Below are 25247 nucleotides of genomic sequence, written 5' to 3' on the forward strand. Positions count from 1 at the left end.
GCTAGATATTTAGAAAAAAGCCTGACTTGGGGAGGGAAGCAGGAAGTATTCACCAGCTCGCTCTTTGAGCTCAAGCACCTGCTCAAGCCATATTTCATTAAATATTTTAGTAGCACTGTCTGATCACAGCAGTGGAACATGACGCAGCTCACACTGGAGCAGTTTTTTGCAGAGCAGAAAGGATACATGCTGTAACAGTGCAATTCCTTCCCACGGATCCTCATAATGCTGCAGTTATTTGGCTGTGCTCTGTACCTAGTGCTGCCTCTCCTTGTAGAATTCTTGTAACATCTCCTTTCCTGAAGGAGAAAACACCTCCTCTGTCTAAGATGCAACATTCTGCATTATCTTTCCTATCCTTTCCCATTTATAAGTCCCTGAATTAGCCAAGCTCCAGCAACATTGATTCACTCACCGCACCCAGAGCCAAGTCAGAGTCTTGGCTCAATATTTTCCTCCCCTCCTTTTTCCCCTCTATACCTAGAGAATACTGAAGGCAAAGCACTCCAACAGAAAACTGCCCCACTGAGAGAATATTTTTCCAGGTCAAGCAGAGCTTCTGCACCTGCTAAAGGTGCTAAATTAAGGCACGTTAAGAGTTGCAGATCACTGATAACGTGATCTTAAGGGAAACTGCTGCATTCATGGGAGGTTTAAGAGTAAAGTTAGAAGTAATTTCCCCCAGTACCCTCCCACCATCATATCAGGCAAGGGGAGATTCAACTGGTTTGTGATAAAGCTTTGAGATCAGGTTACAGCTTAAGTGTGGAATTATTCAAATGGCAGACTACTGAAGTTTAATAGTCTGAAAAGCTACACTAATTCCCATCTTTGATCCCTTTGTCAAGTCCTCTTCGAGCACAGTCTGCACCCAACACAATCCCAAAGGGGCAGTTAATGAATTCTGATGAGAACGAGGTGGCTATCTCAGACACCCCAAACAAGTCTTTCCGACATCACCTTACTCATTCCTCATCCCTTCCCAACCTCTGTGGCCCAACACCTCCTTTGACTCGATTTCTCACCACAGCACATGGCATTTCCAATTTCCACCTCTGCAGCTTCGCAACTCCCTCACCTCCAAGACCCTCATTATCTTCCCATCTTCATGACTTCATATAGCCCTCATTCCAAAGCTCCCCAACCCTCTCACCTTTCCAGCCCCGTAACTCCTTCACGCAGTTTCTCAGCCCCTAACCCCAAACCTTTCTCATCTTCACCCCAACTCTTCCTCACCGTCATTAGCCCCTCACCTCCCCCACCTCAACTCTTTCTCACCTTCGCTAGCCCTTCACCTCCCTCACCCTCACGACCTTTTCACCCCAAGCCCTTCCTCGCCTTTACCAGCCCCTCAGCCCCCTCACCCGAAACCCTTCCTCGCCTTCACCAGCCTCTCATCCCCGTCACCCCACAGCTCCTCAGCCGCCCCTTGCCTCCATACCTCCTCCTCACTCCAGACACCCCTCACAGCCCAAGCTCCCACCGCGCCCCTTACCTGCCCCCGGGTCTCCCCCAGCACCCGGGACCTGCTCCGTGCGGCGGAGGGGGGAGGCGGCGGCGGCGCCGGGGAGGGCGGGGGGGAGGGAAAGAGGGAAGGGACGAGGTCACTGACGGCGGCGCGAGCGCGGCAGCACCGGGCAGCGGCGGCCGCTTTATACCGGGTCCTCGGGAACCGGCACCCGCTTCCGCTTCCGCTTCCGCCCCCTCCCGCCCCCGGGATCATGAATATGCAGCGAGATGGGCGTGGCCTCCCTGGGGGTACGCGAGGTGTGAGTTATGAATATGTACCAAAGAGGCGTGGTGTCATCGAGCTGGGCGTGCTGCTCATGAATATGCAAATAGAGGCGTGGCCTCGGGGCGGGGGGACGGGCGGGGGGCGTTGCTGGGTGACGGCGGGAGGGCTACGGGGCTGTCCAGGCATCCGCCGCAGGGGCGCCCGCCTGAGGGGAGGCGAGGCGGGCGGTGGGGGGGCAAGTGTTAGAGTGACAGCGTGACAGAGGGATACAGAATATCCACAAGGAACGTCGAATCCAAGTCCTGGTCCTGCACAGGACAGCCCTAACAATCCCGCCATGTGACTGAGAGAGTTGTCCAAACACGCCCTGAGCTCTGCCACGCTTGGTGTTGTGACCACATCCCTAGGAAACTGTTCTAGTGCGCAACCACCCTCTGGGTGGTTATTACCTTTTTGTAATATCCAACCTAAACCTCCCTGACACAGCTTCAGGCCATTCCCTCGAGTTGTGTCACTGGTCACTGCAGAGAAGAGATCAGTGCCTGCCCCTCCTCTTCCCCTCACGAGGAAGTTATAACTGCAATGAGGTCTCCCCTCAGTCTCCTCCAGGTTGAACAGACCAAGTGTCCTCAGCCACTCCTCATATGGCTTCTCCTCAAGGCCCTTCACCATCTTCATTATTCTCCCTTGGATGCTCTCTAATAGCTTTCTATATTATATTGTGGTACCCAAAACTGCACGCTATATTCAAGGTGAGACCACCCCAGTGCAGAGCAGAGCAGAACAATCCCCTCCCTTGCCCAGCTGGTGATGCTGTGCCTGATGGCCCCAGGACAGGGTTGGACCTCCTGGCTGCCAGGGCACTGCTGACTCATATTCAACTTGCCATCAATCGGGACCCACTGGTCCCTTTCTGCAATGCTTCTTTCCAGCATCTCATTCCCCAGTTTGTGTAGAGGGAGTTTTTTCTTCTGCTCAGGGATGAAGGATGAGCCTGTCGGCACTGCTCCTGGGTTGAAGAAGGGCTCTTGGTTGGAAAGGGAACACGAGTGGCAACCTGAGGGCAGATGGAGGCTCTACCTGCACTATCCCTGCCAAGGTAGTGGGTGTTTGCACAGAAAGAGAGCATGGAGCCCCTTGCCCCTCTCCAGCAAAATTGTGCCAAGTACAGCTCCAAACCAACATCTTGGAAAGTGCAGGAGTGGGTGCCACTCTCTGCCTGAGATATTACGAACATGCTGGTCCCAAATAGCTGAAATTGTCCTTCATCATGAAGGAAAATAACACCTTTTCCTCATGTTTGGCTACAGTCAAGGTCCCATCCTGACTCCCTACCTTGCCCCTGCTGCTCTGCCCACCAGAGGCCATGAGCTGACTCTCCTCATGTCCAGCCCAGCACTGTGATGGGGTGTGTGCCAGGCCACCATGGAGAGAGTGACATGTGGTATTTGTCATGTATTTGTCACATCTGCAGAATACAATCAACACACAGCACCCAGTGACCCTCAGGACATTAGAACACTTCATTCCCCATGGCAGCCATAGCCCTGCCACATTAGAAGCACCCTCTGCAAACTTGCCATAAAAGACTGTGGTTTTTTAGCGCTGGTGTGTGTTTTTTTATTCCCAGTTAAGGTCTCCTAGCCTTAATTGTGCTGACTGCATTGTGCAGGCTAGTGTGATATTTAATTTTCATTACTTACATAAACTGGGGATGCATAAAGCAGCGTGCGAGTGGCACGTAAAAATGCACGTTACGTTGCGTAAGAGTAATTGTTTTCTGTTTCTTGACATGCCGTTAAGTATATATCCAAACCATTTTTTTTTCATGATGAACTTCTTTCTCTACAACTCATGAATAAACAAACCATGAAGCACACCAGACTTCAGAAGAGGAAAACCACAGGAGGCAAAATGGAAGAACTGTACACATCTATTAAAAAGCAAGATGAATCTTGAATGTAACAGAGAGACTCTATTACAAGTCCTAACGAAAAAAAAAGACAACAATATTTTGTTCTACAATGCTATTATCAATATGTTTTTGATTTAGGCTAATTCAGATGGAGGGCTGAAAAGCATGCATGACCACAGTCATGCACAACTCACTAAATTAACCATCCTTTGGTGAGGATGTCCAAAGTCCATTCAAAGAGTGATGGTTTTTAAGACATACTACTGATGTTTATAAACACAAAAAGTGTCAAAATAATTATCTTAAGTAGCCAAATGGTGAAGATAAAGGTTCCACACCCATGACAGCCCAGTGTAACACCTAGTCTTGACGGCAAAACAACGTCCATTGTATCACAACTGTGATAGACCTTAATAAAACATTAAAGTTTCTTCCATAGAAGAAACACGATATAACCATACTTATAGAAATGTCTGATGGTTCTGTAAGAAAAAACACTTGAATGACTTTAGTGGAAATTCTGAGACGCTAACACCCCTAAAAACACCAAGAAAGGATCTCAAGATATCATTACAACTTCTAAGATGTGCTTCTTGTTACCCATGGGTTTGCGGCAGCCCAAGCTGCCTGATGTTTTGACGCCTCATTTTAAAATAAGTGAAAAAAAAAAAAAAAGTACTTCTTTTTTAGCCCTTTTGTTGCTTACTGTTGTGGTAAAGTGGGATCCTTACCTCAGCCTGACATTTTAGACCCGTTCTGGCAATGTCCAGACATGTCCGGACATGTCCAGATATTTCTCCATTGTATTTCCTCATGTTATTTTCACTCAAGAGTTGTTAATTCTCAGCCTTTAGCTGAGCCTAAACTCAGAAAGGGTAATTTTCCATAAACCAAATATTTTAGTTTAAAAAATCTGATTTTTCATAGCGAGTGAGGGGGTGGAAAAAAAATCCAAGGAAACAGACCCACCTTTTCCCTCTGAGGTTTTTACTCAACTCCAAATATTTAACCCATAATAAATAAACGCACTCTCATGTCTTGGCAGGGGAGAAATGAGCGTCAGTCAGGAGCCTGATGTGCTGTCCAGACGTGTGCTATGTTTGCCCGGGAGAGGGACTGGGAGAAAAGCCCCTGGACTGTGGTTGAGAGTGGGGTTGGAGACAACCCCTGAGTGCTCTCCTCAGGTCCCTCCTCAGCAGGGTGGTAAATCCTGTTCCTTGGAGAGTCCCTGGGCAACGTGTAGGGATTTGAGGCACTTCAGGGAGAGCTTTTTCTAAAGAAAGCATCCAGAAGTCACCTTAAAATCTCTCTCTGGCTCTTGGTGTGCACGTACCCACTTTGTTGAGTCACGTAGTTGGAGAACCCCCCCAAGGTACCAATCCCTTGCTTACCCTCACTTCCACTGGTTTGTTTGGCATGGAGTACCTGAGGACTTTAAAAGAGAAATAACCTATGGGACCTCAAAACACTGGAGAGCAACATCCTGCTCCAAACACCTTGCCTTGTGTCTTGGCATAGATGCTGGAGCAAGGGGTCTTCCCTATTTAATGAGATATGTTAATTAACCAGACGGCAGGCTCAACAAGCTGCCGTGAGTTCTCTGTACTCCATTTCACAGGTACTTGGCTTACCAAATTGTTATGAAAACTCACCATCCAGCCAAGCCAAACAAACACCACCCCCAATATTATTTTACACGCGTGTCAAAAGAAATAACTTGCCGCAGGCCAAGCGGGTAAAGGAATTTTACGAGGCTGCATCTGATCCTCCCTTCTCCCCTCCCTCAGACAGTTAAAGAAATGTTTGTATGATGAAAGGGGTAAGGGAGCAGAGGACAGCTGGTTAGGAATTAATGAAATGTTTGAGCATTATCATGCGATAATGGATTTAGCTGACTGTTTGCCAGTGTTCAGATCTAGTGTGAATTGCTTTATATGAAACAAGGGGATTCCTAGACTAGACAAACCTCCTGAGACCGATGCTGCTCCTAAATCCTTTCAAAGCTGTGATTTAAAAAAAGAAGGTAATTCTTCCTCTGGATGGACAGAAGCCCTTGGGATTGTTTTGATTTGCTTTCAGACTTAATGATATTTGACACAGCCAGCTCTCTGAGGTGTCTCCTAATTGGGAGTGGCCATGGGTTTGGGAAACCTGAGGCTACGCTTGAAGCAAATCTGAGCACCCAGAAACACAGGTGAGGTCTCCCAGCCAGGACATTTATAAACAGGACATGAAAAATGAGTCTCAACTTTTACACATTTGGCCTGTAACTCAGCCCCGGGGTATCTCTCACAAAGGATGATATATCTGATGGGAGACCCAGACTCTGGACTGGAAACTGCTGTTTATCCTTTTTCCCACCCTCCCCCAACACATGCTGTCATTACGATAGAACTTTAATGGCTGTGTAAAATGGCCCAAGTCCCTTGATACTTTTTTCCCCCCTAAAAGTATTGGGATGCTTCTGGTTTTTTTTTCAGATGTGGATTTGTGGCCAGTCAACCAAAGATATTTTGTCTGGACACAGACAACTCTCAAGAAAGTTTAATGAAGAAGAGCAGATTGTGTGAATTTGTGACTGGCACACAGACAGGCAGATTTTCAGGTCCATTCAGGTTGCCCATGTTAGCCAAAATTGACTTTTAATTCTGAGAGCCAAAGGGCTTCTGACAGAACCCACAAGTATAGAGTGTGACTCAGCCCTTTGCCTTGTCACCAGCCCAAAGTCCACCCATCTGGAGCCAGTTGGTTCATGCCACCCCAGAGCAATGTCAACAATCCTGAGCAAACAGGGTGCTGCAGGTGTAGGGTCCCTTTGCCCTCATCCTGCACTGAAACCTGGAGTCCCCCTGTCCTGGGCATTGGTGAGGTCCCACCTCAAATCCTTTGTTCAGTTTTGGACCCCTCACAACAAGGACATTGAGGTGCTGGAGCCTCTCCAAAAAAGGGCAGTGGAGCTGGAGAAGGGTCTGGATGAGGAGTGGCTGAGAGAACAGGGGGTGCTCAGCCTGGAGAAAAGGAAGCTGCGAGGTGACCTTATTGCTCTCTACAAGAGAGATGATAGAGGTGACCTCTGTCACTCTTGGGGAGATAGTTTAGTGGTGAACTTGGCAGTGCTGGGTTAGTGGTTGGATTTTATGTTCTTAAAGGTCTTTTCCAACTGAAATGATTGTATGACTCTAAAAGCAGTAGCTACAACTTCTCACATAACCCTCATATGGAAAATAAACAACTCACAATAGCAGTTACGTTACAAGGTGCTCATACTGGCTGTAAGATGGGGTTTGTTGCTTCTGCCACTTGTGAGATCTCATCATGAGTTCATGCCTTGAAGAATGAGAATTCCCTGTCATTATTTTCCTGGTTTGCACAGCTGAAACCTGGTATTAATGGCTGCAATAATTAACCCGCCTCTTGAGTCTATGTGGTCTATAATTATCTTCACAATAAAACTGTGAGGAATTAAGCTTCAGAGCAGTTTATAGGTGACAAGGGGTGACTTGACAATCCTTCGAGAACTGTGGCTTTCAGTCCTCAAGTGCCAAGAGCAGTTAAGATGCTGCTAGATAGCACTTAAGAACTGCAGGACTTGCTTAGTTCAGCAACTGCTTCCCTTGTCAGGGAGAGACCAGAACCTCTTTTTAAATTTTTTTTTTTTTTTAATGCTGTTTACTCTTCTGTTTCTCTGCACTTGGGAAATGAGCTGAGATAAGTGAGTTTTAGTTCTGAGCTGCCTGTCATGAAACCATGACTGTGATGTTTATGAGGTTTCCATTGCTGCACAGGGATATTTGTATTTTGGTCGCTCTATTTTTATTGAAAAACAGATACGTTTTCATCATATTGCAGAGAAGCAAAATCCTGAACCAAAGCCTGAAGTACAGGAGGCTGTTTAAGCCTGAGATGAGTTTCATTCACGTTAGCCTTACCCTGGTGAAAGCTGACTGGTAATAATTTTAGTTTACACTGGTAGATGTCTAAAAAAAGACCAGTTAGTCTTCTGCTTGCACAGACTCCTGCTGCGTGCCATGAAGCCAAATTTACCGAAGTTTCACCTGAGAGATCTTGTGACCTTTCAGTATTTAATGGGAACTTGTAAAAAAGATGGAGAGGGACTTTTTATACAGCCAGAAAGTGATGGAACAAGGGGGAACAGTTTTAAACTAAAGGAGGGGAGAGTAAAGATTAGATATTAAGAAGAAATTTTTTACTCAGAGGGTCGTGAAGCACTGGCATGGGTTACCCAGAGAAGCTGTGGATGCCCCATCCCTGGAAGTGTTCAAGATCAGGTTGGATGGGGATTGGAGTAACCTCATTTAGGGGAACGTGTCCCTGCCCATGGCAGGGGGTTTGGAATGAGATGGGCTTCAAGGTCCCTTCCAACACAAACCACTCTATAGTTCTTGGTTACTTAATGCTTTCTCATTACAACACAATGTTTCATAGATTAATTAATAGATGATAGCCAGTTGGGCTAACCCAGAGAGGAGAAAATACCTTTTTTTATCTGATCACCACACAAATGCTTAGTTTATAGCTCTAGACACTTAAGTGATGACCTCTAGTTAACTGAGCACTTATCCCTGTTCATGCTGCTTGCTTGTTTTGCAGCCTTGTGGCTCCAGCTGGATCCAAACTGTGCAGGTGTTACTGGGCACGTCTGTTTTGATCACCAGGTGGGACCTGAAGCCTCTGTAGCCTTCCTGGAGGACTCACTTTACTCTTTGCTCTGCTAAGGCCTGTTACAACCACATGCTGTGATTTATCTCATCTCTCTGCTTGCCTAATCAGTCACATACCTAATCGGTGTTTGCAATATTCTGAGTCCCAGCATAAACAAATTGTTTAGCCCTGTGTCATCAAGACTGCATCTGGACAACCATCAGTGTTCTCCATATTTTTGGAAAATCCTAGGAAAGAACTCAGAAGCTACACCTGCGTTAGTGACTTCTGCAGATATGACTCAGTGTTAGCAGAAGTCCATGAGCAGTCACAAAAATAGACACTGTTGTGTTGACTGTATTCAGAGTTTTTTCACATTTCCATGAAAACATGAGTAACACTCACCTGGGTGATGGAAAAGTGAGTTGGATTGGCACTGGTTGGCAGCGGGATGGAAAATTAGTATGTAAAGAACCTAGTGATTAAGATAATGAAAAACAATGTTAAGAGTCTTAGGCGGAGCCAAGTTTTGTAGCCCTCCAGCTTTTAGTTGTGAAATTGTTGGCTCTTGTGTTGTTTCTGAAATAGAAATCTATTTAAATGACTTAAGCAACCCAAGTTTCAAGAATAACCCCAAGCAGGCTGTTTTAGTTGTGACTGAGAAACCAAATTGGGTGAATACTTTTTATTCTAATTGCTTGAATTTCCAAACACAACCAAAGAACCAAACAGCTGCAGACCCTGAAGTGTTTAATATGAAAGTAATTTTAAACTTTGAGGAAAAAATGAAATGCCAAAGTTGATTGGAGTGGAAATCCCCTACAAAATACTGGGATTTTTTTAGGATTCTCTTAATTGTTCCCCCCACTGCCCCTAAAAGCTGAATGTAAACTGAAACAATCACAGTTTTTGGAATTAACTCAAAACAGTTTTTTTGAGTTAATTGTATTCAGCAATTTTTCCCCTTTCCTAGAACTGAATCTCACTCATGGGGTTTGATTTTCATTCAGTGTTGGACTTGTGAAAATCCCTCTACCTAATGCACAGTGTGGATACTTCACACTGCTGTTCTTGGGCTCTAGTTTCACTTTTCAGCTTAAATGATTTTAAAACCACTTACTCTGAAAAGGAGAAACTTTTCCTTTCCTTTTCATCTCCTCATACTCTATAGAATCATAGAATATCTCAGGTTAGAATGGACCCATAAGGGTAATTTATTCCAACTCCCTGTTCCTCGCAGGACCTAAAACTAAACCATATGACATTGTCCAGACACTGCTTGAACTCTGTAGAGGCACTTACGAAGACCCCCACGAATACAGTGCTCTCCATAAATGACTGCACTAGATAGAAGCCTTTTGAAATGCAGGATAGTTATTGCAATTTGCAGACATTTTTGTGGGGATAAATACATGGCAATGCACTGTGGAACCTCAGAACTCTGCCTAAGGACTTTTAAGAGTTTAGGCTTGGCATGAGTCAGTTCATCTAGTTGATTTGGTGGGAAACCTACAAAAAAAAGGTGTTGTTTTCTGTTGAAGAAACTGCACACATTGAGTCACGCCACAGTCCTACACCTCGCGTAAGCTTGCCAAGGCTAGCAGGTCGTCATGGTCAGGCCCTTTCACAGAATAAATCACTCTCCAGTTCTCACTTCTGACCCCTATAAAAACAGCTTCATTTTCCAGTTCCTCCTCAAGCAATTTCATCCATTTCCTCAAACACTTCCCAGACCTTCCGAAGGCTACAACACAACCTGCTGGAGGGGGACCTGGAGATGGCCCGTATGCATAGACACTGTTCCAACAGCAGAGGAAGATTGTAATGGAGTTGTGCTGTCCTGCTGCTCTTCTTCATTGGACAATCCTATTGGTTCAGCAGCTTCTTTCCTTATTTATATCAGGAGCCTGGCAACTAAGCTCCTGACTTAAGCACCTCAAAGACTCAAGGTTGCTTTGGTAGGACCAAAAGTTTTGTATTACTGTCAGAATAGGAATAAAGAACCTTTCTCCTTGAATAGGTTCCAGCCCATTTCTTTGCACTGGCAATGCATTTACGCTGGGCAGACGGATGCTCTCCACAGGGATGTATTAGCCCTCACCTGGGCCAGAGCACAGAAGGACAACAGGTGATTTGAATGGAGATCATTTGTAAGCCGGAGAGCAGCCTCAAGAAGTTACAGCTGAAGATAAAGAAGTATGTTAAACTGAGAGAAAGTTCCTAGCAATGAGGTTATTTGGGAGGTTTAACAGGCTCCCCAGGGAAGCACTGTTCCTATGGATAACTTTGAGAAGAGACCAGGAGAAATGTTTTTGAGGAGTATAGATTTGTCCTGTCAAGTAATCAGCTATATTTCTGCCAGAAAAGGCCTTTCCCCCATCCCAATTAAACAAGAACTGGCCTGAGTGGATTTCTCCAAATCTGAACGAAACCTTTTTCTTTTTTCCAGCTGGCAAAAATTTCATATATTTTCCTTGCTCCTTTTTCCCCCCATTAGTAGTTTTGGTCAGACCATAAGCATAAGTTGCAGAATCTACTAGAAAAAAATGTTTTCACAATTGATATTTTCCTAAATGCTTTTAAAAAAATTTCAGTCAGTGCCCAGCTAGTTTCCTGTATTTCCAAGTATTCTCCCAAACCATTTCTTCTGAAAGGACCATACCTTGTTGTTGAATGCAAACTTGAACCTGTTTTCCTGTGGTTTGAACAGATATAAGGTCTCTCTACCACATGGATTTACTCACATCAAATACCACAAACCCCATACTTCAGATGAGCTACAAATCTCCTCCTCTAAGAGCTTATTTTAACAAACTTGCAGCATTTCATCCTCTGGTTTTGACCTCCCTCTGAAATGCTGCTGAAGCCAAGACATTTAAAACTTCTCAGGAAAGAGGACACACTATTGGACCAGCCTCACCTCCTTAGAAAACTAGTATAAAATTCACAGACAGGGACAAGCCTATAAATTTGAGTCCCCAAGTATTTCCAGGACTTGAAGGCATTTGCACACCTGATGCTGAGTTTTGTCCCAGCTCCCTGAGCTCTGTCTGAGTTTTGCACTTGAAGCCAGCCCTAGGAAAACTAATAGCTCTTCAGACCTTTGCTTTCTATCTCTGGGTGATAAAAAACCCAGAGCTGGTTGTAGCAGAGCTCTGGCAGCTGTGCTGTTAATGACAGGAAGAAAGAAAGAGAAGCTGTTCAGCTGATCCATGACCATCTCCAACTCATCCTGAGATATATTATTTGAATGACAAAAACCCTCCACACATTTCATGCCTTGCAGGGGCAGATGTTCCACCATCTGTCTCACTGGTGGTTTGCAGGATTTACCTTGTTATAAATCAGAAATAGTGCAGGAGTGCAGAAATACCCATTATTTTCAGAGTACAAAATATCTTCTGTGTGTGTGCGCGCATTTCATTCATGGACTTTACTTTCTCTCGAATGACCTATGAGTATCTCTTGTCTCATGGAATTGAGTGTTGTTTGCTTGTTCACAGCTTCCTTTCCTTCCGTTATCCAGCAAAGAAAGTTTGCTTAAGTGGCTTTTGTGAACTCTTTCAAGATCCCCAGAAGGATGATACAGGAAACAGAGAGTTTCCTTTCTATACAAACTTCTAGGGTGTTCCCATAATAGCCTGAAATTTATCTGCCCTCAGCAGCCTGCAATTGGTCAAAAACTTAATGGACTGTCAAGGGATCAGGCCAAACACAATTAACATATCAGAGAGGAGAGTTTGCAATAAGAAAAAATCCTCCACTTAACACAGCACCTTTTATCCCATGTTACCAAACATTTTGCTTTCTACTTTTCCAATTACTTTACAAGTTGGCCATGCTTTAACTATCCAGCCTGAAATTTTCCATAATTGCTTCCTGCCTCACATTGAATAAATTTTTCAGAGAGCAGTGAAGGGGGAAAAGTCTCAGAAAAAAACCCCCTCTTGGCTGCAGTTATATTGCACTGAGCTTAAAGATATGAATTAATTTTAGGGGCGTTTAAGCATTCTCCCTCTTTATTTTGAAGATCACGTTTGCACCACGGGAGGCTGGAGTGGGAATGAGACTCTTAGCAAAGCAGTAGTGCTGGGGATGAGAATCTGTCACCGTCGCTGTGAAAATGCATCTGGGTTTGTCCAAAAAATAAACCACAGATAAACCCCTGTTTCAGTGTTTCAGAGGCAGGTTTGTACCTCGGTTTTATGCCTTCTGACTGTTGTGCCCATAGTTTCTGCAGCCCCCAAAAAGCAGCCCCTGTAAGCAGAACATCTGGACAGGGTGCCGACAAAATGGATTCTCATCCTTCAGGATTTCACCTGGTGTGACCTGGCACTGTGGGTGAGATCTGGGAGGATTGTAGCACTGGGAGGGAGGGCAGGGCCTGTGCTGAAAGCTGACAAGGTAGAAGTGTGAGTCATTGAAAGGCAAAGACGAGTCTGTAAAGAAACAATTACTTACATATTAAAAAAAAAAAATCAGATCTGGAAGGCACGTTCGCCTGGTGGTTGACACTCCCTACAAAAGCACCATGTTGTTCCAAAAGTCTCCCAGGAGATGAACAAATCTTGCCAGGAATAATCACAGATCTGGAGTTGTATAATTGCTCAACTAAAGGCAGGCAGGGAACAGATAGGGAACCTGTGCTTTGCTTTTCCTGCCCACTTCCTTGCTTTCAGGGCTGTGTGCTGCTCTGGACCAGTGAGGCTTATATTGGCTGGAGCAGTCAGGACACCAGGAAAAAAAAAAGCTTCTAAGAAACAGCTTCACGGCATGTGTTGTTTTTAACTCCATTCATAAAAGCAGTGAGGAGGGCCGTGTGAGGTGGGCTGGGGCTCTGCGCGCTCGTGTCTGCTCGGAGAAGAAAGCTCTCGACGCGGTTGAGCCGAGTGCCGGCAGATTCAGACCCTTCCAGCACTAATCCAGTAATAAAGAAAATGGCTTTAAGCCACTTCAGACCCATTAGTGCTCTCCAGAATGCTAATATAGCATAGAGATGAAAGGACTGCAGCGAGGGGAATGAGATGTGGGCAACAGCTTCACCTCCCCTCTTAGGGAGGTTTGGTTCATTCCCTCAAGGAGCAGAGGCCAAATTTGGGGAGCAAATGCCATGGCAGCACAACACAGTGGCACTCCCAAGCCATGGGATTCAGGCAGCATTAACGGCAGGGTTGGGGTGCCTTTATTTTAGTGATAATTCATAGTTAACCAGAAATCTGATACTTGGTCTGCTGCAGCCTGGAATGCCAAGTCCATTTGCACGACACGTGTGGCAAATGTGGCCACAGGCAGGAGATGATGTGAAAATCGTTTGGGTAATAGCAATTAGCACAGCAATAGTTTTTCTTTATTTTCTAAATAGGCTTGGGAAAATTAATCTTTTTTTAAATTAAGAAACAGTGTTTGTCACTTTTAAAATCGAAAGCCTCATGTTTACCGAGAAAGATCTGTCTTTAGTGACAAGAGCCTATATATTTTTCCAACCCAAAAATCCTCTGTGAAACAGCAGTATTTAAAAAGTCTCTGAGAAAAGGTAAAGAGGTTCTGCTAGAAAGCCTCATGATGCAGAGAAAGAAACTGAGAAGGATGGTTGATGTGGAAATTCACAGGTTTGGAAACAGAAGTGTGGTGGAGCTCCGGAATGTCTACGCTGCAGTAGGGAAGATTAGAGGGGATTTTGCCCAGAAAAACCTGCGGCAGAAGAAGGTACGAGGTGAAAGCAGGCTGTCTAATCTACTAGAGCCATTTGCTAGAGGTGGAAACAAGAGATGTTCCCGCTGGAAATCAGGACCAGAGGTTAATTAACTCCAGGAACATCCTACTGAGAAGCCATCCTGTGAATTCCTATATGATGGCTCGGAGGCATTGCCATCAGATGCTTTAGGTGTCCCATTAAGCTGCTCACCACGCTGTTGCGGAGATAACCTGCTTTTCCACTGGTTTCCAGAGGGATGCCAGGGCTCCTGCTGCAGGTTCCCAGTCCTCAGGACTGTGGATACCCCCGGATGCCCGCTGCAGGACTGTGCCCTACTTTTGTGTTTCTCAGTGAAAGAGCCACATCAAGTCTCTGGGAAAAAAAAAAGCAAAACAAGGACAAAGTTCTGCCCTTCCACTACTCTGTTTTCATTTACAGCCAAATTCTGCCAATCTTTTAGTGTCTATTTAAAACTTCTATTTCCTTCCCACCAGTCTGTTTCCGTGCTGGGGTGCATGTTCCTTTTTTTTTCCTTTTCTTCTTATTTTGTTTTTCTTTTTTCCTTTTTTCTTTTTTTCTTTCCCTTTTCCCCTGTTGTTTCACAGTCCACCTGACAACACTTATCACTCAGCACTTCAGACATACCAGGACCCTGAGCTGAGCTCAGTCTGTGTGCAGACACTGTTACATGAGGTGTCAGAGCCTGCTGTGTATCCAGGGGAGGAGACTGTGCCTGACTTTCCTTGGCTGTGACACTGTGGCTCAGCCTGGAACTGACAGCTGTGGAAAGTTAATGGCTGGGCCCTGTTTCCAAGGAATGGCCATCAAGGTCACGGTTTTGAGGCTATAAGGGCACAGCCCCTTCCTTCTTGCAGCCAGTACACATGCCAGCTTTTCTGTCCCCTCTTCGGATGTCACCAGATCGCTGTCACATGAGGACAGCATGGGTGAGGGGGTGCCATTGGCTGCCCAGCCTGTTTTCATGCCCTCTATGAATACAGCCTGACAATGCTCGAGGTGTAACTGAAACCTGCTCTGCAGACACAGCTCTTGGCTGAACTGTCCCTGCCCCTTGCAAGGGGCTGAGCAGAGGAATTTGTTCAAACCAGCCTTGAGGACAGGGTCACCCTGTGCAGCAGCATGCAGGGAGGTACATGGTGCTGCCTCTTTTCTGGGGGTACTGGCCTGTTTAGTGCTCTTCTCCATCTGTTTGGTGGTCAGCCCACTTGAGTAGAGCCAATTTGGATGCAAAGAAATGGAATTTTTCCCAGTCACAGAAACCAGATATGAATCCTTTTGGGCATGGAGGGCCTGGGCTTGGAATACACTGAGCTGTCTCTGGGCAGTTTAATCTCACCAGCCAGAAACCTGTATGGATTTACACTTCCATATGCAACTGTTTGATAATCATGTTGCCATGGCTACATTTGAATCCTGCAATAAATGTGTAATTTCACACATTTACATCAAAAGGAGCTCCAGAACATACAGCTGCTTCACAAAGCAGCTGATCTCCCTCCATAAGCACTTTCCATTTTTAACACCATATTATTGTACTCAATGGTGTGCTTCTTTTGGGAGGGGGTTGAGGTCCGTAGGGCAGGTTTGACAGGTTCTTGAGATCTGATCTATACTAAGGTTCCTTCAATGCTGGCACCAGGGCAGTTGCCCTGCTGGGGTCAGAGCAGCTATTTTCAGGGCAGCACTGGTTCTGCAGCCACTCGAGCTTCAGGGGACTGCGATCCTTTCCAATTAAAGAAGGACATAGTTAAACACAAGGTCCTGGTATGCCCAAAATGCAGGGACAAGGACTGAGAAAGAGAAGTGGAATGTGGGGCTCTGCTCAGGGATGTGATGCCCACCTCTCTTAGCAGTTTGGTCCCTTCATCCCCTTTTCATCCCAGTCCTTTCAAGTCTTCCTCCCTGGCTCCTTGCCTCCTCTCTCCCACCCCCTGCCATCCTGATTGTTCCTTATTTCATCAACCAGCTTGTCCCAGTGTTTTGCCCCCAGGGTACCTGTCTCTCCAGTGCCCTCTGAGTGCTGTCCTACTTGTGATGGCTCCTTGTCGCACAGACACCCTCTGTTAATCCCATGGGCAGCTTTTTCCTTGGTCCAAGCCTCTTTCTCTGCCTCTGACAAGAGGCAGGGAAGTGTTATTTAGAGAGGGGTAGGTCACAGGGAGAGTAGAGAAGAGGCTGTACCAGGATACAGCTTCAACCAGCAGCAGCTGAATGAAGTGGTGGATGGCACCCACTGAGCATCAGATCTGGAGAGAAATTTGCATCCAGACTCTATCCCTGCTGATTTAAACAGATTTTTTCAGGAACTCGAAACTTGGACAGTTCTGCCTTTGGTGGTTTTTTTTCCTATAGCAACAGCAGCTGGAACAATGTTGGCACCAAGGCAGGGCTGCAGCTGGTTTCCTCCTTGCTCAGAGCAAAGAGATGCTGGAGAGTCTTCAGCACTCACAGAATAGGGAGAAAACAAACATTTCACTTCACTCCATGAATTTACTGTTGTGTGGAGAGAGAGGAAATTTGACTGTGACAAGTGCCCAATACCAACAATTTCTGTGTGAGAAACTGGAAGAAGGAAAAATATTGGAAAAGCATAAGATTCTGTTTTTTTTCTCAGCTGTTTATACAATTGGAAAAGTTAAGTCTAATTATTGAGGTTATTGGTTTTAATGAGTCACCACCTTGATGTTATTATTCCTGGTTCGTGTTGCCATAGGACAAGAAGCTGCAGCTGGGCTGAGCTGTGCTACGCAACAAACACTTACGCTTGCTATTCCAAGATTAAGACATAGGGAAATGGGTGGCTCAGACAAATGGGAACATGGAGAAGGAAAGTGATATTTGCCAGTGTGTTATGTGGCAACATGACCAGTATGCAGATACTGGGAGCAAAGATGGGTTTCTACCAGAGACTGAGTTTTGGATGTTTTTTGAGGAGCACTTCCAAAGATGTGATAGAAAAGAGGTTGGCCACCATTGTGGGCTGGTAGTTGGTGGGAAGGGCTACGGGCAGAGAAGTCACAGGGCTTTGAGAGCGAAGAACTGAGTTTGGTGTTATGGGAAGGGATGAACCAGTGAAAGGATACAACCTGAGAAACAAGACAAAAAGGAAAGGTTAGGAGAAAAATCTCCATGGTGGTATCATGAATGGGTAAGAGTGAAGTGTGATCAGGGCCCATGAGAAGTGCTTTAGTAACAGATGAAGGAAGAGATATGCAAGAGATTTACCCGCAGGGCTGAAGAAGCTGGGCTTGAAAAATTCTGCAAAATTTAGCTGCAGCCTAAATTCGTGGGCTTTGAAGGAGAGGTATGAAGTGGCATCAGGAGCAGTGCCTGCATGGCAGATAAATCATCGTGTTGCCCACTGTGTTTTGAGAAGATTTAGGGAGACGGTTTGGGAGGAAAGGGATGTCAAAAACTCTTTTGTATCCAGGCTGATCTTTAGATAATAATTAGACATCCATGAGATATCGTGGAGGATCGGATGTCACTAGAGGATCTGTGCTTGCGTGTGCATTAGTGTGGGAGTCAGCTCCGGGCTGCTGTTGGGATCAGGCAGAGCCCGCGGGGTGGAGGCAGGAACATGCCAACCCCCAGTGTTTCATTGATTGGTTTCAATTGATCAGTTGTGTAGAAACAAAGCAAATGAAGCTTCTGGTCTCTTGGATGTTGCAGGAGGTGTCAGGTTTGCTTGCAGCAAGTTCCTCTTTTTCAGCTGATCCTGCACTTTCAGTTCTTTCTCCAGGATGGCAGAGAAAAATCTTTTTTGAGCTGGGCTCAGAAACAAAAAGGAGTATCCAGTCGAGCAATGGGCTGTCAGACAGGTTTTCTTCCCCCTTAAACACATACAAGGGTGCCTTCTGAAAATGCCACTGGAGCAAGCACAGGAGGGGTAGGCATGGAAGTGAGCTGCCCCATGAGTGTGAAAGTCATCCTGAAGACATTGAAGATATGAACTTATTCCCAGTGTGGCCCCTCCCTGCAAGCCTCACAAGAAGAGTGGCATAGTCTTTTTTTCACCCAGTTTGGACACCATGTCCATTCAGTTCTAACATCCATAGCCTGGGAGGAGAGGGAAACCCTCCCCTTTATCTCTATGGCATGGGTAATGTGTGTCTGTCCTTTTCACAGCTACCAAAATCTGGCATTTCCTGTTCTATTATCCATTTCCTAATACTTCCCAGGGCTTGAATGCTGAACTCGGCCAAGACTCCAGAGAGGGATTAGCATGGACTTGCCTTGGCCGTGGATGACCTTCATTCTCTTTAGCATTTATTCTTTCTAGAGGATTGAGGAGGAGAAGGGGAGGGTGAGCCACAGCTAAATCCTGTTCTTAGATCTCCCTTCAGCCACTGAAGAATGAGCTGAGAGCCTAAATGAACCCAAAAGGCACTGTGGGGTGAGGCACATCACATCCAAGCTGGATGTGGTGGCCTCTTCCCAAGTTCCTGAGCTGCCACACGCTCCAGCCATGCTTCAGCAGGCAGGACAGCCCAGGGACCCTGGAGACTGTGACAGGGCTGCTGCCAAGGCTCTGAGCTCCCCTCTGGGTGACTGGAAAACAGCAAAGACACAGGTCATGAATGCTGTCTGGAGTGAGTGACCTGGATGTGTCTGCCCAGACTCTGTACAAAGAGACAACGTGGCCTTGGCTCCGTTGCTCCCAGGGCTTTGTGCTGGAGGCTGAAGTGGTTCCTGTCCAACGTGTGGAGAGCCACAGCTCTTGCCCAGTTGCAGGAGAGGCCTCTGTTCTCTCTGGTACCCAGAGAGGCTCTGCAGACCTGGCTGCACAATAGGCTGCTCAAAATGGATGCCAGGGAGCATCTCTGTCATGACTGCCAAACTTCCTGATTACAGACTGCTTTGCAGCCTAATGCAGCACACTGAGGGGGAATTCGGGTGCTCAGATAAGAACTGCATAATATATTGGCAGTTGTCCATGTCTTTTCACTCTTGGGGCCACTTAACTTTTTGACATACCATGCCAAGCCCCCCTGTGCAGCACCACTGCTGTGAATTTCGTAGGTTGCTGAAGTTAAGCTGTGTTTTTCTTTCTGTGCTGATCATTGCTTTCTCTGTAGACTTGTATATATGAGAATTGTTTTCCTAAACTCTCTTGCTTCTCTTCCAAAGCACACTGGATTCTCTGACAATGGCAAGAAGATCCTTGCTTACCTGCCAGCTTATCCTCTCCCTCTCCCAACAGGTACTTGCTTGAAGTTTATGAACATGGGAATCAACCCCAGGAGCTCCCAGCTAATGGCACAGTCATGATCCCAGCCAGAAGTTGCTCCTGTGCCTGACAATTAGGTAAGAATTACCTCAAATACCCTCAGATAGGTCTGATAGGATAAGTGCAGGAGACATGGGACTGCCTCCAGCATTGCAGAGGAGTAGGGCTCAATCCACTGTATCGACTGAGTCCATGACTGTTGGGTTTGCTTCTTCTCTCCCTTGTAAAATTACATGATGAAATGTTTTTTCCTGGGCATTTGTCACTCCTGAACATTATTTAGTGCATTGCATTACAAATAAAGGAAAATACTAAATTTCAGCTCTTTTTTTTGTTTGTTTGAGGTTCAAATTTTATATCCGCCAATCATTTTTTGGCAGGTTAAAATCAATGGACTTTTCAGGGTGGTCAAGGGAGAAATAGAGTATCAGTCTCTTACCAAATGAGAAAAGATGGGAAATGTTAATTAGATCATCTTGGATAAATACCATTTTTCCCCTGTTCCTCCCATCAGATCAGTGTATGGAGTACCAGGGCCAGACAAGTGGGAGAAGCACTGCTGCTTTTGCTTCTCCCTCCCTCCTACATACAGAAATGAGGCACCTGAGGAGCTTGCAATCACAAGCTTGGATCAAAAAGGAGTGCCTGCCAAGGAGCAGAGCTGCTCCTGTAGAAACATCCCTCCATCTCTACCATGTGGGAAGAGAGGGACTTTGGCCATTTCTTTCTCTTAGTTATGAACAAATAGCACAAGGCCATCACTCACCACTAACTAAGAAGCCCAGTTATGTATCTGGTGATACATCCTGGCTGCCCCAAGGTGCTGTTGTGCAATGGAAGTTGATAAACTGGGCCAAAAAAATGCCTTAAAATCTCCCTGCTTCCACAGTAACTTAAACTCGAGGTCAGAGTGAGCACAAAATACACTGGGCTAGAAATGAGACTTTACAGACACTATCCATTTCCGTTCACATCTCCTTTTTTACCACCAAGAATTCAGCTAATATAGCATATCACAAACAACAATAGTTAGTGCCAGTATTGAATGAGCAATGGTGCTTCTGCAACCCCCTGCATGCCAGCTGGGAAGAGTCAATGTGCCCTTCCTGGGAAGGCTGTTGCAGTGATGAGAAGATGAAGGATGTGTTATTAGACCAATATGTATGTGCCAGGTCCAAGGCTTCAGATTTCTGCAGAAAGGTGGGATCTTATCTGACTTAAGGTTGGAAATAGACAATCATAAGATCCCTTCCAACCCAAACCATCCTGTGATTCTAGAACTGGTGACATGAAATGGTTTAATGCTGGATTTTCCATGAGGATACACCTCTTAGACTCTGTGCCCACCAGCACAGACACACCAGTTACATGTGAGAGCCCTCCCAACCTCTGTGATCAGGAAAAAAACAAGAGCTGGCATGAGATGGTAAATGCTGCCGTGCAGTGTTCAGAGAAAACGTGTTTGCGTGGGATGTGCTGGAAAAATTGCTCAAGAATGGTGCATTCTCATAAGAAAAATGATCTGGCTGCTGTTCAGGTCAGTGGTTTTGTATCAGGGCTGCAGGCTGTGTGGTTGTTTCAGTACATGGTGCAGCCGCTGGCAAAGTGTTTGCTGTGCGTGTGATCCAATGCCCCTCACTCTGGGGTGTTGGAGGTCCTTGCCCTCACCCAGTTTTGGGTCTGGCTCCTTGTTCTCAGAGCAGCTTGCACTGGCACAGGGCTGCATGGCAGAGAGAGGCACCCTGTGTCAGCCCAGGAGAACAGGGCAGTCTGGATCAGTTTGCTGGTGGGGCTTCAGCCCTTTATGGTGGGAAGGTGGGAGGGATAAAATGCTATGCCCATGTCAATAGCAAGTGATAACCAGGATTCTGATCCCTGCCGAGCAAAGCAGTGACTGTGCTTCACAGGTGGATGAAGATGTTTCTGAAAACACAGATCATGAACGAGCATTAGCTGCTGAAAGAACTAAATTACAGGAATGTCCAGGTGTTAATCGGAGCCTCCTCCCAACCTCTGCTTGACAAGCTGTCAACATGCCATGATGGGACAGCCTTCACTCCATCTCCTTTTTCATCTTAGGTGAAGGGTGAAGGAAAAAGACATATGGAAGGTCTCCTGCCAGCAGAGAGCTGTAAGGCCTCCCTCCCTCACTGTTCTTGCTCTCGTACCAGCAGACCCCCAGCCTTTGACAACAGCTACATTAGTCTATGCTTGGTTCCTGTAACTTTTAAGACCAGAACCATCAGCAGGACTGCCACCAGCACCAGCCAACCCCTGTGGTATCATGGGGTGAGGTTTAATAGGCATGTTTTAATAGGGTTGCTCAGTAGAGAGGGCCCTTTTCCCTCAACAACATTAAACAAATTAATACAAACAGTAAATTTAATGAAAGAAAATGAAGTAGCCCTCCAAGGCAGGCTGCTGTTTCTGCAGAGGATGTGCTCTTACACTGCTGAATGGTTTGGTTCTGGTCAGTCATGAAGCAGCCACTGGAAATGAGACCAGAGTAAGGTTATTCCAGAGGAAGGTTGTGCTTTAGGTTCCTTGTGCTATTGCTTTAAAAAAAATAACCCTTCGCAGCAACTGCTCTTTTCCCTCTGCAAGGAGAGCTGAGACGGAGTTTGCAGTGTAAAATTTAATTGAGAAATGAGGAAGGAAAAAATTCCCCTTTTCTTGCAAGCACACAATATCTCTCATTTGTGGCTTTGTGCATTGCTGACAAGCACGGACAGTGATGGGTTAGTACAGGGAGCACTCCCTTCCACCACATACCCTTGTCCCCTCCAGATCCCAGACATGTCCTGGCACACACCAATGACATCTCTCCCTTTTGATCCCTGGACACCTTCTCTCCAGGAAGATTCACTGCTATTTGCCCATTTTTCCAATCCTTATCCCGTCCAAATCAACACTGACAAGTTGACCTCCATGGCATTTTCACTATGCCACCTCAGCTGGAGCTGCAGATCAACTCGGACCTCATGTCCTTGCTGTGTCCATGCAGGAGGTCCCATGGAAGCACCAGGAATTTGACACCAGCTTTTGAGGAACAGGCACCAGTTTTAGCTGTGAAATGTCCAAGACCATGGGTGCTGAAAGCTCCAGAAGGGATCACCATGTTAAACCCATCCGGGCTCTCCCTTTAAAAGCACAGCCCTGCCTAACACCCATCATCACAGCTCCAGTAATTCTTTGGCTGCACAGCCAGGCTTGGGGTACAACGAGCAGTTCATGCCTCCTCCCCCCAAACACAGACGTGCGTTCGCACCCACACGCAAAACTGGGGTGCTAAAACTTCCCTGTGCCGGAGCTTTCACAAGCAGCGTTTCTGGGAAGGCCTGGCATTTGGATGGCAGGCAGGACAGCTGCTATCAGCAGTGCCCGTCATTGTGGTGTTGGGGCTTTGCAAAACAGGATCTGTCTTTGAATTTTTTTTTTTTTAATTAAAGTATCCCTCTAAGGTAAGGTCTCCCTGCTCCTGAATATCTCAGAAGGTAAATCATACCAAACCATGTTCCCCTGCCTTGGGATTATTGTACCATTTCAAAACACCAGCCTGGTCTGTTAATTCTGCATTTTAACCCCCCTGCCAGACTGCCTCCTTTAGCTGCCAGCAAGCATCCTCTTCCCAAATTAACCTGACCACAATGAGCTGCAGCAGAATACACACAATTGGTCCTTTTTGCTCCAAACAGCCTGACTTACGAAGGGGATATTTCCTGCAGCAGCCAGCCCTGCAATACTCATGATTCCAAAGTCAGGGGTTGTTGCGGTATCTTTATGCTCAGATACCGCCTTTAATCTCACACGCTGCCTTCAGCAGCACCACCGGCTGCAGCAGCCCCGCAAGATGCCCTCTTCCCATCCTCTCCCAGGCAAGCAAGCCAAGAGGCTCCCGATGGAGCCGGCAGTCACCCGGCGAGAGCTGCATCCCCCCTTGGAGACAGGCATGCAACTTCCACCTGCGCTGGCAGGCGCGGAGCACTCACGTTGGCGGCAGCGCGGATCCCTTTCAACAGCTTAACTGCGGCTCATTTTTAACCCCGGCCAGCGGATCTAAGCTGCTCTCCCCAGGGCTCAGACGGAGCTGCCTGCATGGCATCCAGACAGCGGCTCGCCAGCTGACATGTCAAAGCAAAGTCGTGGTTAGCAAACACATCACCAAATCGACTGACAACCCACACACCGGCGGGAGCGGGTGCCTGCGTTCCGTGCCGCTGTCGCTGTTCCGGGGTTTGTGCAGCCCCGTCGAATTCGGTGTTGCTATCTGGCGTTTTCTGCCGGTGTCTAAAATAGCATCAGGAACGTTCCCTGTTGATTTCCCCGGCAGTGCTTGCTGAGCGATGCCGGGGACCACAGCTCCCGCAACCTGCCTCCACGCAGCACATTAAAAACATTTTCTTGCCTTCTGCCTCCAAAGGAGGTGGAGAGGGGAGGAAAAAGCCCTGTAGATGTTTTTCTGCCCACCTACCAGCAAATCCTGACCTGAGCTAATTCTGCTATGGCTGAAAGCAGAGGATGTCTGCAATGCATGAAGCTGATTTGCTGACTTACCCTTCATCTCTCCCAGGAATGCCAGGTGAAGAAGCCGGCCTCTCACTCCAGGAAAGAGCCACAAGAAGCCCAGCAGCAGCCACTGCAGAGCCTGCTCAGAAGTTCGCTCCCTCTGTCACAGTGTGTGCAGCTTGCCAGGTATAGCCTGGATGAGAACACTCCGTGCTTTTCCCAGGATGAATGAGATCAGCACATATTCAGTCAAGGAAAAAAAAAAAAAAAGTGATGGTTTAGGACCCAGAGGAAAAGTGTTGGTCCACAAATTGCTCTGCTTTACAACTCAGGATTTTCTCGGTGAATTTCATAGGGAGAGGAGTTTCTCTTCTGCATTTGATGTTGTTGGATGTGTTAAAAAGCAAGCAAATGGTGCTGATATCCATGGGGATCCTGAGCCACATGAGGTGGAGGGCAGGTAAAGGGCACCCTTACAAGCAGCAGAGATACCTTTATAACCTGCAGGCTGATGCCTTTTGACTCAAACCAGCACCTGGCTGTTACAGGCTCCACATGGGTTGTGCAGATCTGGACTCCACCGGTCCTGGCTTTTCTGAGTGAGGTTGTTCAGATTAAGCTCTCTTCCACCTAGCTGCTCCGTGACTCCCCAGGCTGACAAAGTCCCTTTATGCTGCCAGGTCCTTCACATCAAGCATCTCTCAAGGCTCATCACCTGCCTGTTGGGGTGCAGGGTATCACTGAGCTGAAATCCTGGGGTGACAGGGAGGCAGGGAAAGGGCATGAGGTGCTTGGAGGACTCAGGTGGGCTGAAACATTTTGGTGTCAGTGTTATGTCAAAGAGCATCTTGTACCTCTGTGTCTCTATCGTTGTACTGGGGGGATCCTGTGCTCCAGCGCAAGAGGCTCACAGCATGGCAAGAGTTTTGATGTTTGCCTTGGTCTTAGCTAATGTTTGGGAGCCTATGTGGCACAAGGATATGACATTTTCCTTTAGTCTTGGAACTGAAGTGACTACATTGGATGAAAATGAGATGCTTTCCTCAGGATCAGGCCCCAAGGCTTGTGTGGTTTGGAACCCAGCTCAGCTCCCCAATTCCCTGGCTTTAGCTACTGCAAACCCCCTCCCTTTCCCTCTCCCAAAGCCCAGGGCTAGGAGTCACTGAGACACTGACCTCTGCCACGGACTCTCTGCATAACCTTGGGTGCGTTCCTGCACCTCCCCATCCCACTCATATGCACAAAGCTCCTGTGCAGCTCATCCATGCAGGGAATGGGTTCCCTGCCTCCCACACCTGGCCTCGTTACCTGCTGACAGCGAGACTGGAACGTGGGGTTTGATGTGGCTGAGACAGTCCCTGTGAATAGGCTGTGGGGGAAGCCTGGCTCCCCTGGGTGTCACTTCAGCAGGATGCAGCAGGGCAGTGTGCTGTGCTCACCTGTCACCATCCTAAGGCCAGGTTTGTTCTCCTGCATCAGCAGG

At 46.8% G+C, this 25247-nt stretch overlaps 1 protein-coding gene across 4 annotated transcripts in view; it reads right to left on the reverse strand.

Annotated features, from left to right (window-relative positions):
* The window catches only part of SLC45A4 (solute carrier family 45 member 4), an 84934-nt gene extending 60936 nt beyond the window's left edge, over positions 1-23998 (reverse strand). The window contains exons 1-2 of one of the 4 annotated variants that reach the window (XM_032134455.1): positions 23813-23998; positions 23248-23379 (exon numbers count right to left, since the gene is read on the reverse strand). The gene's annotated coding sequence lies outside the window, so the exon portion shown is untranslated. Of the gene's footprint in view, positions 1-1495; positions 1596-23247; positions 23641-23812 lie in introns of those variants that run through there. The other 3 variants (XM_032134444.1, XM_032134476.1, XM_032134466.1) reach the window with 3 other exon arrangements.
* Positions 23999-25247: the final 1249 nt, after the last annotated feature.

The sequence above is a fragment of the Corvus moneduloides genome, chromosome 1 (genome assembly GCF_009650955.1).
Source record: "Corvus moneduloides isolate bCorMon1 chromosome 1, bCorMon1.pri, whole genome shotgun sequence".
In the NCBI taxonomy this organism is placed as follows: domain Eukaryota; kingdom Metazoa; phylum Chordata; class Aves; order Passeriformes; family Corvidae; genus Corvus; species Corvus moneduloides.